We start from the raw sequence: 22,016 nt of genomic DNA on the forward strand, positions 1-22,016 counted from the left end.
TGTGGAAAAATGAAATTGTCAACAACACACATAAAAAGGCATCAAAATGACAGCACTAAAAACTTATTTATCGATAATTACCCTGAATGTAAATGGACTAAATGCACCAATAAAGAGACAGAGAGTCACAGACTGGATAAAGAAACACGATCCATCTATATGCTGCCTACAAGAGACACACCTTAGACTTAGAGACACAAACAAACTAAAACTCAAAGGATGGAAAAAAGTATATCAAGCAAACAATAAGCAAAAAAGAAGAGGAGTAGCAATATTAATTTCTGACAAAATAGACTTTAGACTTAAATCCACCACAAAGGATAAAGAAGGACACTATATAATGATAAAAGGGACAATTGATCAGGAAGACATAACCATATTAAATATTTACGCACCCAATGACAGGGCTGCAAGATATATAAATCAAATTTTAACAGAACTGAAAAGCGAGATAGATACCTCCACAATTATAGTAGGAGACTTCAACACACCCCTTTCGGAGAAGGACAGGACATCCAGTAAGAAGCTCAACAGAGACACGGAAGATCTAATTACAACAATCAACCAACTTGACCTCATTGACTTATACAGAACTCTCCACCCAACTGCTGCAAAATATACTTTTTTTTCTAGCGCACATGGAACATTCTCTAGAATAGACCACATATTAGGTCATAAAACAAACCTTTGCAGAGTCCAAAACATCGAAATATTACAAAGCATCTTCTCAGACCACAAGGCAATAAAACTAGAGATCAATAACAGAAGAACGAGGGAAAAGAAATCAAATACTTGGAAAATGAACAATACCCTCCTGAAAAAAGACTGGGTTATAGAAGACATCAAGGAGGGAATAAGGAAATTCATAGAAAGCAACGAGAATGAAAATACTTCCTATCAAAACCTCTGGGACACAGCAAAAGCAGTGCTCAGAGGCCAATTTATATCAATAAATGCACACATACAAAAAGAAGAAAGAGCCAAAATCAGAGAACTGTCCCTACAACTTGAACAAATAGAAAGTGAGCAACAAAAGAATCCATCAGGCACCAGAAGAAAACAAATAATAAAAATTAGAGCTGAACTAAATGAATTAGAGAACAGAAAAACAATTGAAAGAATTAACAAAGCCAAAAGCTGGTTCTTTGAAAAAATTAACAAAATTGATAAACCATTGGCTAGACTGACTAAAGAAATACAGGAAAGGAAACAAATAACCCGAATAAGAAATGAGAAGGACCACATCACAACAGAACCAAATGAAATTAAAAGAATCATTTCAGATTATTATGAAAAATTGTACTCTAACAAATTTGAAAACCTAGAAGAAATGGATGAATTCCTTGAAAAACACTACCTACCTAAACTAACACATTCAGAAGCAGAACAACTAAATAGACCCATAACAAAAAAAGAGATTGAAACGGTAATCAAAAAACTCCCAACAAAAAAAAGTCCTGGCCCGGACGGCTTCACTGCAGAGTTCTACCAAATTTTCAGAGAAGAGTTAACACCACTACTACTAAAGGTATTCCAAAGCATAGAAAATGACGGAATACTACCCAACTCATTCTATGAAGCCACCATCTCCCTGATACCAAAACCAGGTAAAGACATTACAAAAAAAGAAAATTATAGACCTATATCCCTCATGAACATTGATGCAAAAATCCTCAACAAAATTCTAGCCAATAGAATCCAACAACACATCAAAAAAATAATTCACCCTGATCAAGTGGGATTTATACCAGGTATGCAAGGCTGGTTTAATATCAGAAAAACCATTAATGTAATCCATCACATAAATAAAACAAAAGACAAAAACCACATGATCTTATCAATTGATGCAGAAAAGGCATTTGACAAAGTCCAACACCCATTTATGATAAAAACTCTTACCAAAATAGGAATTGAAGGAAAATTCCTCAACATAATAAAGGGCATCTATGCAAAGCCAACAGCCAATATCACTCTAAATGGAGAGAACCTGAAAGCATTTCCCTTGAGAACGGGAACCAGACAAGGATGCCCTTTATCACCGCTCTTATTCAACATCGTGTTGGAAGTCTTAGCCAGGGCAATCAGGCTAGACAAAGAAATAAAAGGTATCCGGATTGGCAAGGAAGAAGTAAAGTTATCACTATTTGCAGATGACATGATTATATACACAGAAAACCCTAAGGAATCCTCCAGAAAACTACTGAAACTAATAGAAGAGTTTGGCAGAGTCTCAGGTTATAAAATAAACATACAAAAATCACTTGGATTCCTCTACATCAACAAAAAGAACACCGAAGAGGAAATAACCAAATCAATACCATTCACGGTAGCCCCCAAGAAGATAAGATACTTAGGAATAAATCTTACCAAGGATGTAAAAGACCTATACAAAGAAAACTACAAAGCTCTACTACAAGAAATTCAAAAGGACATACTTAAGTGGAAAAACATACCTTGCTCATGGATAGGAAGACTTAACATAGTAAAAATGTCTATTCTACCAAAAGCCATCTATACATTTAACGCACTTCCGATCCAAATTCCAATGTCATATTTTAAGGGGATAGAGAAACAAATCACCAATTTCATATGGAAGGGAAAGAAGCCCCGGATAAGCAAAGCACTACTGAAAAAGAAGAAGAAAGTGGGAGGCCTCACCTTACCTGACTTCAGAACCTATTATACAGCCACAGTAGTCAAAACAGCCTGGTATTGGTACAACAACAGACACATAGACCAATGGAACAGAATTGAGAACCCAGACATAGATCCATCCACGTATGAGCAGCTGATATTTGACAAAGGACCAGTGTCAATTAACTGGGGAAAAGACAGCCTTTTTAACAAATGGTGCTGGCATAACTGGATATCCATTTGCAAAAAAATGAAACAGGACCCATACCTCACACCATGCACAAAAACTAACTCCAAGTGGATCAAAGACCTAAACATAAAGACTAAAACGATAAAGATCATGGAAGAAAAAATTGGGACAACCCTAGGAGCCCTAATACAAGGTATAAACAGAATACAAAACATTACCAAAAATGATGAAGAGAAACCCGATAACTGGGAGCTCCTAAAAATCAAACACCTATGCTCATCTAAAGACTTCACCAAAAGAGTAAAAAGACCACCTACAGATTGGGAAAGAATTTTCAGCTATGACATCTCCGACCAGCGCCTGATCTCTAAAATCTACATGATTCTGTCAAAACTCAACCACAAAAAGACAAACAACCCAATCAAGAAGTGGGCAAAGGATATGAACACACATTTCTCTAAAGAAGATATTCAGGCAGCCAACAGATACATGAGAAAATGCTCTCGATCATTAGCCATTAGAGAAATGCAAATTAAAACTACGATGAGATTCCATCTCACACCAGCAAGGCTGGCATTAATCCAAAAAACACAAAATAATAAATGTTGGAGAGGCTGCGGAGAGATTGGAACTCTCATACACTGCTGGTGGGAATGTAAAATGGTACAACCACTTTGGAAATCTATCTGGCGTTATCTTAAACAGTTAGAAATAGAACTACCATACAACCCAGAAATCCCACTCCTCGGAATATACCCTAGAGATACAAGAGCCTTCATACAAACAGATATATGCACACCCATGTTTATTGCAGCTCTGTTTACAATAGCAAAAAGTTGGAAGCAACCAAGGTGTCCATCAACGGATGAATGGGTAAATAAATTGTGGTATATTCACACAATGGAATACTACGCATCGATAAAGAACAGTGACGAATCTCTGAAACATTTCATAACATGGAGGAACCTGGAAGGCATTATGCTGAGCAAAATGAGTCAGAGGCAAAAGGACAAATATTGTATAAGACCACTATTATAAGATCTTGAGAAATAGTAAACCTGAGAAGAACACATACTTTTGTGGTTACGAGGGGGGGAGGGAGGGAGGGTGGGAGAGGGTTTTTTTATTGATTAATCAGTAGATAAGAACTGCTTTAGGTGAAGGGAAAGACAACACTCAATACATGGAAGGTCAGCTCAATTGGACTGGACCAAAAGCAAAGAAGTTTCCGGGATAAAATGAATGCTTCAAAGCTCAGCGGAGCAAGCGCGGGGGTCTGGGGAACATGGTTTGCGGGGACTTCTAAGTCAATTGGCAAAATAATTCTATTATGAAATCATTCTGCATCCCACTTTGAAATGTGGCGTCTGGGGTCTTAAATGCTAACAAGCAGCCATCTAAGATGCAGCAATTGGTCTCAACCCACCTGGAGCAAAGGAAAATGAAGAACACCAAGCCCACATGACAACTAAGAGCCCAAGAGACAGAAAGGGCCACATGAACAAGAGACCTACATCATCCTGAGACCAGAAGAACTAGTTGGTGCCCGGCCACAATCGATGACTGCCCTGACAGGGAGCTCAGCAGAGGACCCCTGAGGGAGCAGGAGAGCAGTGGGATGCAGACCCCAAATTCTCATAAGAAGACCAAACTTAATGGTCTGACTGAGACTGGAGGAATCCCGGCGGCCATGCTCTCCAGACCTTCTGTTGACACAGGACAGGAACCATCCCTGAAGACAACTCATCAGACATGAAAGGGACTGGTCAGCGGGTGGGAGAGAGACGCTGATGAAGAGTGAGCTAATTATATCAGGTGGACACTTGAGATTGTGTTGGCAACTCTTGTCTGGAGGGGGGATGGGAGGATAGAGAGAGAGGGAAGCCGGCAAAATTGTCAAGAAAGGAGAGACTGAAAGGGCTGACTCAAGACGGGGAGAGTAAGTGGGAGTAGGGAGTGAGATGTATGTAAACTTATATGTGACAGACTGATTGGATTTGTAAACGTTCACTTGAAGCTTAATAAAAGTTATTATAAAAAAAAAAAAAAGAATGTAGTTGGAATTTGGATCAGAATTGTATTAAGTGTATAGATTGCTTTTGGTAGAAAAGACTTTTTTATAATGTTAAGTTTTCCTATCCATGAGCAAGGCATATTTTCCAACTTATATAGGTCTCTTGTTTTCTAGCGGAAGTTTATTGTAGATTTCTTTTTATAAGTCTTTTACATCTCCAGTAAGATTTATTCCTAAGTATTTTATCTTCCTGCGGACTACTGTAAATGGTATTGATTTGGTGATTTCCTCTTTGATGTTCTTTTTGTTGGTGTAGAGGAATCCAACTGATTTTTGTTTATCTTGTATCCCGATACCCTGCTGAACTCTTATATTAGTTTGAGTAGTTTTCTTGAGGATTCTTTAGGGTTTTCTGTGTATAAGGTCATGTCATCTGCAAATAGAGATACTTTTACTTCTTTCTTACCAATCTGGATGCTATTTATTTCTTTCTCTAGCCTAATTCCTCTGGCTAAGACCTCCAGCACAATGTTAAATAAAAGCGGTGATAAAGGGCATCCTTTTCTGATTCTCGATTACAAGGGGAATGCTTTCAGGCTCTCTCCATTTAGGGTGATGTTGGCTGTTGGCATTGTATAAATGCCTTTTATTATGTTGAGGAATTTTCCTTCTGTTCCTATTTTGCTGAGAGTTTTTATCATGAATATGTGTTGAACTTTGTCAAATGCTTTTTCTGCATCAATTGATAAAATCATGTGATTCTTGTCTTTTGTTTAATTTATGTGATGGATTACATTGATTGTTTTTCTAATGTTGAACCATCCCTGCATACCAGGTATGAATCCCACTTGGTCATGGTGAATTATTTTTTTGATATGTTGTTGAATTCTATTGGCTAGAATTTTGTCGAGATTTTTGCACCTAAGTTCATGAGGGATATAGGTCTGTAATTTTCTTTTTTTTGTGGTGTCTTTACCTGGTTTTGGTATCAGGGATATGCTGGCTTCATAGAATGAGTTTGGTAGTATTCTGTCCTTTTCTACGCTCTGAAATTCCTTTAGTAGTAGTGGTATTAACTCTGAAAGTTTGGTACAACTCTGCAGTGAAGTCGTTCGGGCCAGGGCTTTCTTTTTTTTTTGTTGATAGTTTTTTGATTACCTTTGTAGTCTCTTGTTATGGGTCTATTTAGCTGTTCTACCTCTGTTTATTTACCTCTGTTTATGTTAGTTTAGGTAGGTAGTGTGTTTCTAGGAATTTACCCATTTCTTCTAGGTTTTCCAATTTGTTAGAATACAATTTTATATAGTAATTTGATATGACTCTTTTAATTTCAGTTCGGTCTGTTGTAATATCACCCATCTCATTTCTTATTCAGGTTATTTGCTTCCTCTCCTGTTTTTCTTTTGTCAGTTTGGCCAGTGGTTTATCAATTTTGTTGATTTTTTCAAAAAACCAGCTTTGGGTCTTGTTAATTCTTTAAATTGTTTTTCTGTTTTCTATTGCATTGAATTCAGCTCTAATTTTTATTCTTTGTTTTTTTCTGCTGCCTGAGGGTTTCTTTTGTTGCTCCCTTTCTATTTGTTCAAGTTGTAGGGATAATTTTTTGATTTTGTCCTTTTCTTCTTTTTGAATTTGTGCATTTATTAATTTAAATTGACCTCAGAACACTGCTTTCACTGTGCCGCAAAGGTTCTGATAAGAAGCGTTTTCATTCTCATTGGATTCTATGAATTTCTTTGTTACATCCTTAATGTCTTTTTTAATCTAGTCTTTTTTTAGCAGGGTATTGTGCAGTTCCCCAGTGTTTGATTTCTTTTCCCTGCGTTTTCTGTTATTGATTTCTACTTTTATGACATTATGCTCAGAGAAGATGCTTTGTAATATTTCAGTGTTTTGGATTCTGCTAAGGCTTGCTTTATGACCTAATATGTGGTCTATTCAAGAGAATGTTCCATGTACACTAGAAAAGAAAGTATACTTGGTTGCTGTTGGGTGCAGTGTTCTGTATATGTCTCTGAGGTCAAGTTGTTTCATTGTGGCATTTAGATCTTCTGTGTCTTTATTATCTTCTTTCTGGGTGTCCTGTCCTTCCCCGAAAGTGGTGTGTTGAAGTCTCCTACTATTATTGTGGAGCTGTCTATCTCACTTTTCAAAGCTGATAGTGTTTGTTTTATGTATCTTGCAGCCCTGTCATTGGGTGCATAAATATTTAATATGGTTATATCTTCTTGGTATAAAGAGAAAAAAAAGTTTTTTTTCTCCTTATACTGTCCCTTTAATCATTATATAGTGTCCTTCCTTATCCATTACAATGGATGTAACTTTAAAATCTATTTTGTCAGAAATTAATATTGCCACTCCTGCTTTTTTTGATTGTTGTTTGCTTGATATAATTTTTTCCATCCTTTGAGTTTTAGTTTGTTTTTGTGTCTAAATCTAAGGTGTGTCTCTTGTAGGGAGCCTACAGATGGATCATGTTTTTTAATCCATTCTGCCCTTCTCTCTCTCTTTATTGGTGCATTTAATCCATTTACATTCAGCATAATTATGGATAGGTATGAATTTAATACTATCATTTCGATGTCTTTTTTAGTGTGTTATTGACAGGTTTCTTTTTCCACTTAATTTTATGTGCTGAGTAGATTATCTTTATATATTGTCCTTTGCTCATATTCTTTGATGTTGATTTTATTTCTGCTGAGTCTTCATTTTTGTCTTGCATTTTATTTTGATGAGTAGGATAGTGTGTCTCCTTTGTGGTTACCTTATTATTTACCCCTATTTTTCTAAATTTAAACTTAACTTTTATTTCTTTGTATCGCCGTATCTTCCTCTCTGTATGGAAGGTCTGTGATTACATTTCTTAGTTCCTTTTTATTGTTTTAACGTTGTCTTATTTTATATAATAACATCGTTGTTACCTTCTTTTGAGCTTTTTTTTTTTAAAACAAAATCTTGCCTTTTTTTTTTTTTATTTCCCCCTCTGGGTTGACTTCTGATTGCTCTGCCCAGTGTTCTAGTCTTGGGTTGATATCTGATATTATTTATTTTCTAGCAAAAACTCCCTTTAGTATTTCTTGTCGTTTTGGTTTGTTTTTTCACTAAGTCCCTAAACTTCTGTTTATCTGGAAATGTCCTAATTTCACCTTCATATTTAAGAGACAGTTTTGCTGGATATATGATTCTTGGGTGGCCAATTTTTTTCCTCCAATTTTTTTTATAAGTCATCCCTTGCCTTCTTGCCTCCATGGTTTCTGCCAAGTAGTCCGAGCTTATTCTTATTGTCTCTCCTGTGTAGGTGACTTCTCGTTTATCCCTAGCTGCTCTTAAAATGCTCTCTTTATCTTTGGTTTTGGCAAGTTTGATTATAATATGTCTTGGAGACTTTCTTTTAACAGCTACCTTATGTGGAGTTTGATGTGCATCTTGGGTAGATACCTTCTCATCTTTCATGGTATCAGGGAAGTTTTCTGCCGACAAATCTTTGACAATTCTCTCTGTATTTTCTGTTATACCTCCCTGTACTGGTACTCCAATCACGCGTTCATTATTTCTCTTGATACAGCCCCACGTGATTCTTAAGGTTCCTTGAGTTTTTTTAATTCTTTTATCTGATTTTTCTTCAAATATATTAGTGCCAAGTGATTTATCTTCAAGTTCAGAAATTCTGGCTTCTACTTGCTCAGTTCTGCTCCTCTGACTTTCTATTGAGTTGTCTACTTCTGTAATTTTATTGTTAATCTTCTGAATTCCTGATTGCCGTCTGTCTATGGATTTTCCCAGCTTATTAAACTTTTCATTATGTTCCTGAATAATCTTTCTGATTTCTTCAATTGCTTTATCTGTGTGTTCCTTGGCTTGTTCTGCATATTGCCTCATTTCCTTCCTGAAGTCTTGAAGGTGTCTCTATATTAAACTTTTGTATTCTGCCTCTGGTAACTCCAGGAAGGCACTTTCATTTAAAAGATCCCTGGATTCTTTGTTTTGAAAGCTTGTTGAGGTGACCATGTTCTGTTTCTTTATGTGGCTTGATGTTGACTGTTTTCTCTGAGCCATCTATAAGTTATAGAATTAGTTTATGTTTGCTTACTGTGTCATAGCTTCTTGCTTTGTTTTGATATGCCCAAATGGGTTGCTTGAGTGAGCTAGCTTGATTATTTTTGCCTTTGGAGCTCTGATGTCCTGTCCCCAGATGGCTAGAGCTGTTATCAGGTGTATCAGCCTAGGAGTCCATTCACTTTCCTTTTATGAATTCAGCTCAGCTGTCCAGGTAGCTGATCATCAATTGTGTGGTACAGGCTCTGTCCTACAGTCTTAGAGGTGCAGGGGTGATTGGTGTAGGTACTGGCAACTGATTGCAGCAGGGGGTCATACTCTGAACAAGGCAGGGGGCTGAGAGCGGACCCTCGAGTGTCTCTGAGGAAAGCATGTCCCTATTCCTTAGAGTGTGCAGGTGGGTGGTTTCTGCAGATAGACCATAGGCACCCAATGTTTTGGGTTGTAAGGACTGGGAGGTACCAGGTATCCTTGTACCCCTGTTGCTGGTGGCTGGGTGGCCTGAGTAGAGCTACCAGTCCCTAGGCCCCTGATGCAGGTAGGTGAGGACCCTGTTTAATAGGCAAAGCAATGTCAAACTTCAAACACCCACCTCTCCACCACACAGCTGAAATAGTTGGAGTCTGCCAACAAGAGCCTATTCTCCTGAAATAGGCCCACACAGGTCCATGCAGAGGGGAAAGTTGCTCAAAGTCCATGGACCATTTGTACCTGGATGGGAGCCGTTTCTGTCCTGAGCTCCCCCAGTTAGTGGAGCTGGCAAATTTTCTTTTCCCCCAAATGCAATTTTTTTCCTTCTCCAATGCCGGGAGTATGGCTCTAGGTGCTCAACAGTGCCTATCTCAGGCCCAGGGAACTCAGCTGATGAAGCCGGCTTGGGGGTGCGGGGTATGTTAAAATATATGCAAGTACTTAGCTTTTGCCAAGAGCACTGTTCTTCTCTGGTTCCGGAGGTGTGAGTAGGCTGTGTGGCTGGATGCTTCCACCTGAGGAAACTGCGCCCGAACGCTAGTACCAGTCTGCCTCTGTGGCTCCGGGAATGGTGCCTGACGGCTCCCCCTGATTCAGGTCTGGAAACTCTTCTCCACTTCTAAACCGTCTCTTCCTCCCCCTGCCCCTCTGTGTGTTTTCTAAGCTTTCTAAGCTTGCCTTTGATGCTAAGGCTCCTAGCTTGTCATAAATATACTCGTTTCACTTGTTTTTTCGGGTCTTTGTTGTATAGAGGGTTCGCCGAAAGTGTCTCTCTATTCCGCCGTCTTTTCTCTGCCCCTCGCTGTTAGAGTTTTTCTTACGTATTTTGGAGCCCTGTCATTAAAAAAAAAAATTAGGCGCATGTATATCTATTATGGTTTATGGTTATGGTCTCCTGGTGAGTTGACTCTTTAACCGTAATATAATGGCCTGCCTCATCTCTTATGGTGAATTTTCACTTAAAGTCTATTTTATTAGAAATTAATATTGCCACTCCTCCTGTTTTTTGTTATTGTTTGCTTAATATAGTTTTTCAACCTTTGATTTATAATAAATTTATGTCTTTGTGTCTCTTGTAGACAGCGTATTGATGGGTTCTTTTTTTTAATCCATTCTGCCTCTCTCTGACTTTTTTACTGGTGTATTTAAGACATTTAGATTCAGTGTGATTATCAATAGTTTATGAGTTTACTGCTGTCATTTTACTGTACTTTTTTTTTTGCAGTGGTGATGGTTTCTTTGTATCTCTTGGAGCCCTGGTGATGCAGTGGTTGAGAGCTCTGCTGCTAACCAAAAGCTTGGCAGTTCAAATTCACCGGTTCTTCCCAGGAAACCCTATGGGGCAGTTTTACTTTTTTTAATAGGGTAGCTATTAGTTAGAATTGACTCAACGGCAATGGGTTTTGGGTTTTGTTTTTGTTTTTGTTTTTGTTTTTTTGCTTAATTATCCCTGCTAGGTTATTTTTGTTTGCGTATTTTCTTTTCATTTCTTTCATTTTTGTTGATTTTGTGTTTACTGTATCTTTATGTTTTTCTTTTTTTTAGTTTGACGAGTAGGTTTGTTTACTTTCTTTGTGGTTATCTTGAAATTTACCTTTTTCTTCCAAAGTTTAAACCACTATTTTATTTCTTGATATCGCTTTGACTTCCTCTCCATAAGAAAGTTCTGTATCTTCACCCGTTTATTCCTCTCTTTTTGTTTTGACATTGTTGTCATTTAGAGACCGACATCTCTAATTCCGTTTTCAGTCTTTTAGCTTTGTTTTATTCTTGAGAATTTTTTATCTGGGTTGGTATCTCGCTGATGTTGTAGTGTGTCTTAATCTCAGGTTTTTGTCTTATGTTGTTGATTATCTATTCGAAGGGCTGCCTTTAATATTTTCTTGTAAATTTAGTGTAGTTTTTACAAATGCCCTTAATTTCTGTTTACCTGGAAATGTCCAAATTTCAGCATTGTATTTGAGAGACAATTTTGCTGGGTATACAATTCTTGGTTGACTTTTTTTTTCTTTCAAGGTATTATATATGTCATCCCATTGCCTTTTTGCCTGCATAGTTTCTTCCGAGTAACTGGAGCTTAATCTTATTGATTCCTCTTTGTAGGTGACATTTTGGTTTTCCCAAGCTGATCTCAGAATTCTTTCTTTGTCTTTGATTTTAGCAGTTTTGATTAAAGTATGTGTTAATGACTTTCTTTTGGGGTGTATTCAGTATGGAGTTCCTTGAGCTTCTTGGGTGGATATCGTCTCATCTTTCAAGATATTAGGGAAGTTTCTTGCCAGCAAACCTTTGACAATTCCCTCTGTGCTTTTCATTCCTTCCTCTGTTCTGGAACTCTAATCACATGGAAATTTTTTTCTTCTGACAATGTCTCACGTGATTCTTAAGATTTCTTCATTCTTTTTTCTGATTTTTCCTCAGACAAATTGGTGTCAAGGGATTTGTCTTCAATTTTGCTGATTCTGTCTTCCCTTGTTTCAATTCTGTTCCTATATCCTTCTATTGAGTTGTCTATTTCTGAAATTTTATTGTTAATCTTTTGGATTTCTAGTGGCTGTTTTGTATGGTTTCTAACTTTCTATTTTTTGTTGTTTTGTTTTTGTATTATTTTCTTGAATTCTTCAATTGCTTTGTCTGTGTTTCCCTTGATTTTGTCTATGTTCTCTTTGTTTTTTTTTTTTCTGCGTTTTTCTTGATTTCTTAGAGAGTGCTATATATTAGTCTTTTGAATATCATATCAGGTAGTTTCATTGACATTTCTTCCTCCAGAAGGTTTTTTGGTTCTTTATTTTTGTCACTTGCTTCTTTAAGAGATTTGATATTGTCTGTTGTTTCTGAGGCAAAAATAAATTCTTTATTTATGTTTGGTGTATCTTGAATTTTTGTTTTGTTTTATTTTGATATACCTGAGTAGGCTGGATGTGTGTGCCACTCTGATCACTAATCTGGCCACCTTGAAGCTCTCATCTCCTGTTTCTGGGTGAGTGGGGAAGTTATTGTATGTGTGAGCACAAGTCTATGTTCCTTGGTCTTGTGGGCCTGCTGAGGATGTAGCTGGTGTTTCTGGTGATGTGATTTATCTGTCTGACCAGTCACCTGGCTGTGGATGTGGGGGGAGTTCTCCTTGACTGCTGGGTTGGGTGTTCTGTGTGCTCTGCCGATTGCTGGGTGGTCAGGATAGGGATCCCCATTCATCAGTCACCAGGTGAGTGGTGCAGAAAGTCTCCCTGACAGTCTTGGGCAGGCAGGGCTGTGCAGGGGGGTTTGGAGTGAGCACAAGCCTCTGGTTGTTGGGGGCACGCTGGAGGTGAAATGGGAATGTTACCTGTCCATGGGTGCCTGGTTGGAGGGCATCCCCCTGTCTGCTAGAATATATCACTAGGGAAGTTGTACAGCAGTTCTTTGGCCCCTGGCACAAGTGTCTGGAGGGGTTGGAGGCTCTGCCAGTGCTATAGGAGGTACTTCAGGACCATAGGACCCCAGTGTGAGTGGTTGGAAGAGTAGGAGGGTCTGCTGGTGCTGAAAGAGGCACTGCAGACCTGTGGGCCCCCTGAGGATGCTGAGCAAAGGAGTGGGCAATTCCAGTCTGTAGGCTCCTGGCCTGTGGGGCAGGGCAGTGGTAGCTACCACCAGACTGTGATCACAGTCCAGGAGGAGAATGGACAAGGGAGGGGAGGGGCACCAAATGTGAGGGCCTCTGACACAGGGGGCTGGGGTGGTCAGGGTAGGTGGGGTGTGTGCACTTAACTTTTGCAGGGCAGGAAGCACTCCTTTCCTGCCTCTGGACATGAGTGCAGGGCCACTGTTGTTTAACTGCACCAGGTAATACGGGTTTAGGCTGGAAGCACTGCTTGCTTTTTCTCAATATGGCCACACTGAGCAACTTTGGCTAGCAGGGCACTGGCAATCCATAATTCTCCATGTCCACTGTTTTTACAGTGTCTCTCCTTCCACTTGGCAGTTGGCCTGATTTTTCAGCCTTGTCTTTGATGCTCACAATTCTTAAGTTGTTATTTTTATCTGATTCACTTATTTTCTCAGATCTTTGTTGCAAGAGGGATGTTATGAGGCATCTGACTACTTTGCATCTTGGACTGCTTCGTCCTTATATTTTGATGATAAAACCTTCATCTTCTGGTCTTGTGTATTGGGGAATCCCACATCTCATTAATCAGTACAGTCATTACTGGCTTTGTGACCTTGGGCTACTTATTTAATCTCTCTGTTCCTCAGTTTCCCTAGCTAAAAAATGAGAATAATAAATTATAATTGTGCTGATCTTAAAGGGTTTCTTTTAGGATTAAATGTATAAATTCATGTAAGGTGCTTAAAACACTTCACATCATATAAATCATACCCAAAAAACCCAGTGCCGTCAAGTCGATTCCGACTCATAGCGACCCTATAGGACAGAGTATAACTGCTCTGTAGAGTTTCCAAAGAGCACCTGGTGGATTTGAACTGCTGACCCTTGGGTTAGCAGCTGTATCGCTTAACCACTACACCACCAGAGTATCCAATATAAATCATATACATTAATTAATATTAACTATTATTATTATTAAGGGATAACTAAGTTTCAGAACATTATGTATAGTACAGTCTTGTGGTGGCCATAGAGGTCCTCCATTCAGAACTCCCTCCAGGAGAACTTGGTGTGGTGAGTACAGATGACTTAGAGCTTCCAGCTGCCAAACGTTTGGATTCACTGTGATATACATGCTGAGGCCACACTTTCTCTGGGAAGCTTCAGGCTATGACTGACAAGTTGGGGGCATGCTAGATTTAGGCCATTCTTGCCTGACTCAGGATTTCTGTCATGGGAAACTTTTGTTTGGCGATTCCCTATCAACCTAGCCAGGAAATTCTCATAAGTGTGCTGTATGGTTTGAGTCTTTTCCTTCTTCTCTCTCTCATTTCACAGATATCAGGCCTGAAATGTAGACTAAAGACTCTCACTGACTACTCTTGATCTCTACCTTCATACCTCACAGGCATATCCTCCAATAAATCTCTTGCATATTGTGATGGTTAAGGTTGTGTGTCAGCTTGGCTGGGCTATGATTCTCAGTGGTTTGGAAGTTATGTAATGATGTAGTTTGGTAATAATGCAATACTGTAGGCATCTTCCATGATCCAATCAGCCAATAAGTTGTAACCGGAGTTTTCTAAGTGGTGTGGCCTGCATCCAATATATATATGGACATTCTGCTTGCTCTGGGACCTGCATCTGGCTTATGGTCATCTGACCTCCAGTTCTTTGGATTTGAGCCAATGGCCTGTTGTATTGCTTGTCAATCTTGGAATTTGTTGGCTTGGTCTCTACAGCCTGTGAAACAGCAGCCTGCCATCTTACCTGTCAATCTTGGATTTGTCAGCTTTCATAGCCTGTGAGCCAGAGGCATGCCATCTGACCTGCCGATCTTGGGTTCATCAACTCCTGCAACTATGTGAGTCAAGAGAACCCTCAAGCCAAATGCCTGACCCACAGACTGGGGACTTGTCAGCCGTGTGCACCATTTCCTTAAGGTAAATCTCTCTCTCTCTCTCTGTGTCTGTGTATGTATATATATTTGCCTGGTTTTGCTTCTTTAGAGAACCCAGCGTAAGACATTTTATGCTGAGAGTGATTTATGAGAAAAAAAAATCGTAAGGATGAGTTTTCTAAATTGATTCTCAACTCTGACTATTCTTAAAGGCACTGATGACTCTGACTTCTCAGTAAAGAGAGTACTGCTAATTCATTACATGAAGTGGCAATATTAATATGTAAAATATCACCACCAATAGATCAAGTATTGGTGAGAAGTGAGGCTTTTGGTGGTCACATATTGTATATTTTTCTACAGTTTTGTCAGAATGAGCATAAGGAAGCTGGTTTGTCGGTCCTACTTTTGCTGGACAAAGTGGTGTAAGAAAGGGATGAGTTCAGGGCTTAAGAGTCAAAGCTCAAGCACCGTATGAAAGACCTCAAAGTTGCCACTTATGCCCTGAAAGAAAGCCTTATTTCTGTAGTAACAGAGCTGATATCACCAAAAACTAAACCCAGAGTCTTATTATAAAATTATTATAAGGGTGGCTGAATTAGAAAAACTGAATTCTCAGCTTCAAATGCTTTCTGAAGTAAAAGTGAGGCATTGATGGGGAAGAAATAGGATCCTGAAACTTGGGAATGGGACATATGGGCAGATAATCAGGACGCTTGGAACATTGAGCCCCTAAATTCTGTTGAATTCCTCCTGTCAACAGGACCACCCTCTTACTCTATCTGGATATGTTACTCCATCTTTGTTTGCTAAGCCACCCTCCCCAGTAAAACAATTATCCCTTCCATCCTGATCTGAGGAGATTAACTCAGCTGTGTCTGAAGAGCCTTTGTCTGAATGATCACTTAGTGCAGTGTGTGAGTCATTGCCTGGGGCACTGCCTAGGGTAGATGCCTTACAAGACAATGCCAAATGTTCCCAGGACCCACCTCCACCACCTGCTTTGCTTCTATGCCTATAATAGGACTTAAATCCCAGTGAGCCCCAATAGGTGAAGTACAAAATGTGGCACTGGAGAAGGTATGCCACACTCCAAAAGAACTGGTTGACTTTTCTAATATGTACAAACAGAAACCTGGGGAGTATGTGTGGCGATGGAAAAGTCTGAGTTTATTGGTATGTACGCACTTAGCACAGATTCTTCATTCAACGTTTCAGCTCAAGAGGATAGGAAATGATGTAATAGTTATTTTTTTTTTTTGGTTTGCTGAAGCATGGATTACACTGTGGCCTCCACTAAATCAAGTTGAAGTACTAGACCTACCTTGACATATTGTAGAAGGTATCCAAAAGCTTAGGGAAATTGGTATGTTACAGTGGATTTATCAGGTTAGACCCACATATCCACACATGGAGTGCCCAGAGAACATACCTTTACCACAATGGTGAGGAACAAATTTGTGAAGGGAGCCCCAATATCCTTGAGGACCACTGTGATTGCTATTTTATTTAAGTCAGATTTGACAGTGGAAACTTCCCTAACTGAATTAAGACACCTTGCTACAATGGAGTTGATTGCCCTGTGTTTGTTGGGCCAAGTGGCAGCACTCAATTGACAAAAACATAGTGGGTATAGTTACTGTAATGGATAGCACAGTCTAAGTAATAATCAGAATAGTCTGACTTGTATGGACTTATGGCATTGGCTACTTAATCATGATGTTTCTAGGAGTGAAATTGATAGGGAATCTACTAAACATTTATTTAATCTGTGCAAGTGGAAGAATTCAAAGTCAAGTAAAAGGCAGTTTCACTTGAATCACCATAATAGAGAGTCATGGCCCCTCAATAAATTCCTAGACTTGAGCCAGTTTACAGACCCAAAACCCCTTGAATGAAGAGGAGGCCGAGTCCCCTTGAGGAAGGACTCCACTACACTGCCAAAAGTTTATACTGTTAACCTTTCTAGCAGCCTTCCCCAAAGGGATCTACAGCCTTTTATGGGAGTGAATGTTTATTGGGGAAAAGGAAATAATCAGACTTTTTGGGGATTACTGGATACTTGCTCTGAACAGACACTAATTCCGGGAGACCCAACACATTACTGTGACTCACCAATCATAGTGAAGGCATATAGAAGTCAGATTATTAATGGACTCTTAGCTTTTTTTTTCTTAGCTCAGGCTTGTCTCACAGTTGGTCCAGAGATTCCCAAACCCATCCTGTAGTGACTTTTCCAGTTCCAGAGCACATAACTGGAATACATATATTCAGCAACTGGCAGAACCTCTACACTGGATTCCTGACAAGTGAAGTAAGGGCTATATTGGTAGGAAAAACCAAGTGGAAGCCATTAGAACTGCCTCTACCTAGGAAAATAGTAAGCCAAGAGCAATACTGCATTCCTGGATGGATTGCAGAGATTACTGCCACCATCAAGAACTTGAAGGGTGGAGGGGTGGTGAATCCCACTACATCCCCATTCAAATCGCCTATTTGGCCTGTGCAAAAAATAGATGGATCATGGAGAATGACAGTCAAACTTAACTGGATGGTGACTCCAATTCCTACTGCTGTTCCAGATGTGGTTCCCTTACTTGAGCAAATTAATACATCTCCTGGTACCTGGTATGAAGCTATTGATCTGGCCAATGTCTTTTTCTCAAGTCCAGTTTCTTTTTTATTTTCCCTGTCCCTTTCTGCCTTCTCGTCTTTGCCTTTGGTCTGGTATGCCCATTAGTGTGTATACATGATTGAACTATGAAGCATGCCCCTCATGTGTGTTATTGTTGACCCTGTAGACCTGTTTATTCTTTGGATGCAGGGTGAAACTCAGGAGTGACTTCAGTACTAAGTTAAATGGGTGTCTGGGGGCCTTACTCTTGCAGTTTCTCCAGTCTTTGTCAGACCAGCAAGCCTTATCTTTTTGTGTGTGTGTATGCGTGAATTGAATTTTGTTCTACATTTTTCATCTGTTCTGTTGAGGACTGTCTATTTTGATCCCTGCCAGAGCAATCATTGGTGGTAATCGGGCACAATCTAGTTGTTCTGGGCTCAGACTGGCAGAGCTTGTGGTAGTTGTGGTCCATTAACCCTTTGCACTAATCTTTCCCTTCTGTCTTTGGTCTTCTTCATTCTCCTTTGCTCTAGCCAGGATGGGACCAGTAGATGTATCTTAGATGGTCGCTTGCAAGCTTTTAAGATTCCAGTCACCACTCACCACAGTCGGATGCAGAACATTTTCTTTATAGACTATGTTATTCCAATTGAGTTAGAAGTCCCCTGAGACCATGACCTCCAGCCCTCAGCCCAGTAGCTCAGTCTCTCAGGGTGTTTGGTTGTGGTTGTGAAGCTTCTGTGACTTTGTCCTGGTCAAGTTGTGCTGACTTTCCTAGTGTTGTGTACTGTCTTTCCCTTCACCAAACTTACCATATCTACTATCTACTTAGTGTTTTTCCACTTTCAAAGGACCACCAGAAGCAGTTTGCCTTCAACTGGCAAGGCTGACAATATACCTTCACTGTCCTACCCTAGATGTATACCAACTCTCCAGACATATATCAGAATTTAGTCTGCAGGGACCTTGATTGCCTTTCCCTTCCACAAGGTATCACACTGGTCCATTACATTGGTGATATTATGCTGATTGAAACTAGTAAGGAAGAAGTGTCAATGACTCTGGACTTATTTTGGCAAAATGTTTGTGAGTTGGAGTGTGGGAAATTAATCCCACAAAAACTCAGGAGCCTTCTACCTCAGTGAAATTTCTAGAAGTACAGTTTTGTGGTGTATTTGAGATATTCTTTCCAAAGTGAGGGATAAATTGTTACATCTGGCTCCTACCACAACTAAAATGAGGCACAATGCTTGCTGAGCCTCTTTGGATTTTGGAGACAACGTATCTATCATTTGGGTGTGATTCTCTAGTCTATTTATTAAGCTACTTGAAAAGCTGCTAGTCTTAAATGTACCCCAAACAAGAGAAGGATCTGCAACAGGTTCAGGATGACTTGCAAGCCACTCTGCCACTTGGGGTGTATGATCTAGGTGATTCAATGGTACTTTAAGTGTCAGCGGCAAATAGAGATGCTGTTTGGAGTCTTTGGCAGGCCCCTGTTGGTGAATTGCAGCACAGACCCATAGTACTCTTGGGCAAAGCCTTGCCATCCTCTGCAGATAACTATTCTCCTTTTGAGAAACAGCTTTTAGCTTGTTACTGGGCCTTAGTAGAGACTGAATATTTAACCATGGGCTACCAAGTCACCATGTGACCTGTGCTGCCCATCATGAACTGATTGTTGTCTGACCCACAGAGTCATGAAATTGGATATGCCCAGCAGCACTGCATCATTAAATGGAAGTGGTATATACAACATAGGGCTTGAGCAGGACCTATAAGCACAAGTAAGTTGTATGTGGAAGTGGCCCAAATTCCCATGGTCTCCACTCCTTTCATATTACCTGCCCTCTCTCAGTGTACACCCATGGCCTCATGGGGAGTTCCTTGTGATTAGTTGATGAAGGAAGAGAAAACCAGTGCCGGGTTTGCAAATGTTTCTGTGTGATATGCAGGCACTACTTGAAAGTGGACATCAGTAGCACTACAACCCTTTTCTGGGACCTCCCTGGAGGACAGTGGTGAAGTGAAATCCTCCCAATGGGCAGAACTTTGAGCAGTGCACCTGGTTGTTCACTTTCTTCAGAAGAAGAAATGGCCAGATGTGCAATTGTGTACTGATTAATGGGCTGTGGCCAATAGCTTGGCTGGATGGTCAGGAACCAGGAAGGAATGTGATTGGAAAATTGGAGACAAGGAGCTATGGGAAAGAGGTATGTGGTAGACCTCTCTGAATGGGCCAAATAAGTGAAGATATTTGTGTTGTACACAAACGCTCACCAAACGGTGACCTTGACAGAGGAGGATTTTAACAATCAAGTGGATAAAATGAAGCACTACGTGAAAATCAGTCATCCTTATTCCCCAGCCACTCCCATCATTGCTCAAAGGGTTCATGAACAAAGTGGCCATGGTCTCAGGGACAGAGGTTATACAGAGATCAACACTGTATCCCCAGTATGGCACCAATCCCCGAGGTGGTCCACCAGCAACCTGGTGGCAGGTTGATTACATTGGAGCCCTTCCATCATGGAAAGGGCAGCATTTCATTCTTACTAGAATAGACACTTATTTTGTATACAGATTTGCCTCCGTTGCAGACAGTGCTTCTGCCAAAACTACCATCTGTGGACTTATAGAATGCCTTATCCACCATCATGTTATCCCACACAGCATTGCCTTCAATCAAGGGACTCACTTAACAGCAAATGAAGTATAGCAATGGGCCCATGCTCATGGAATTCACTGGTCTTACCATGCTCCCCATCATCCTGTAGCAGCTTGCTTGATTAAAGGATGGAATGACCTCCTAAGGACACAATTTCGGTACCAGCTAGATGGCAATACTTTGCAGGGTTGGGACAATGTTCTCCAGAAGGCCGTATATGCTCTAAACCAGTGTCCAGTACATGGTGCTGTTTCTGTCATAGCCAGGATTCATGGATCCAGGAATCAAAGAGTAGAAATGGGAGTGACACCAGTATTACCCCTATTGACCCACTCGTAATTTTTTTGCTTCCTATTCCCACAACCCTATGCTCTGCAGATCTGGAGGTCTTAGTTCCAAAGGGAGGAATGCTCCCACCTGGAGACACTACATGGATTCCATTGAACTAGAAGTTAAGAATACCAGTCTGCCATTTTGGGCTTCTCATGCTTTTGGTTCATCAGGCAAAAAAAAAAGGAGTTACTACATTGGCTGGTGTTATTGACCCTGACTACCAAGGGGAAATTGGATTGATGTTGCATAACGGAGGTAAAAAAGTATATGTCTGGAATACAAGAGATAGAGAACCCTTTGATGTCTCTTAGTAGTATTATGCCCTGTGATTAAAGCCAATGAAAAACTACAGCAATCCAATTCTCACATGATTAATAATGGCCCTGACCCTTCAAGAATGAAGGTTTTACATGCTGATCTTGGACTGGTCAGCCTCTGCAGCCCCTGAGTCAGTGGCTTGCTGTCTGAGCTGCCCATCTTGGGTTCATCAGCCTCTGCAGCTACATCAATCTGGAGGAGCCTCCAGCCTGATGCCTGATCCATGGTCTTGTGCCTTGCCATCCTCTACAACTGTATGAACAATTTCCTTGCAGTAAATCTCTGTCTGTCTCTCTCTCTCTACATATATATACACTTCCCTGGATTTGCTTCTTTAGACAACCTAGACTAACACACACATCTAATCCCATATTGGCATCTGTTTCTCAGAAGACCCAGACTGATACAGATATGATATGTATACAGAAAAGAAAAGAAAATATGTTTGGAAGAATTCTGGAAAATTAAATAAAGAACTTTGATATCCTCTAGGGTGTAGGAATATAAATTGGGGATGTAGAGTTTTTCAGGTTTTGATTTATATTCTGTTTGAATTTTGAAATCATAAACATGTATAAGTTTTAAAGTTAAAAATAAATAAGTAAGTAAAAAGAACTAAATGTAATCAGAAGCAGCATGGTATAATGAAAAGAATACCAATCATGGAGTTTAGAAGTTTTAGATTTGAATAAATGCTCTGTCATTTTTCAGCTCAGGAACTATTTGAATTCTCAGCTTCATTATCTTTGTATGGAAAAATAAGGACAGTGATCTCTACCACACATTGTGTCTAATATAAAATGCAACAGTTATATATGCTACTATATGTCATCAAAATGTGCACTTCTTATCATTTATCCCAAAATTAATCTTGTATAGAGACAGAATACATGGCTGCCTATATATCATGATCTAAGCATGTTGAAGGGCCACATCTACCCAATGATATCACCTCCATCAGTTTTCTGTGATTTGTAGTGCCTTGGGGTCTTGAATCCTGCTATTAAGTCACATTCTGTGTTAGTCAGTGCTGTTCTAAATGCTCTATCAGTTTAAACTATCCACAAAATTAGCACTGGAATGACCAGAGCTTTCAATGAGCTTGGTCTATGGCAATGAGATGTAGAGGGCTCCATTCCAAAAGATTGATAGTAGCTCCATTTGCAGAAGCCTATTTTTTTCTTATAGCAGAATGCTTTTGTAGCTTTGTAATTTCTGTTATTAATTCT

This window comes from Elephas maximus, chromosome X (genome assembly GCF_024166365.1).
Source record: "Elephas maximus indicus isolate mEleMax1 chromosome X, mEleMax1 primary haplotype, whole genome shotgun sequence".
Lineage (NCBI taxonomy): Eukaryota > Metazoa > Chordata > Mammalia > Proboscidea > Elephantidae > Elephas > Elephas maximus.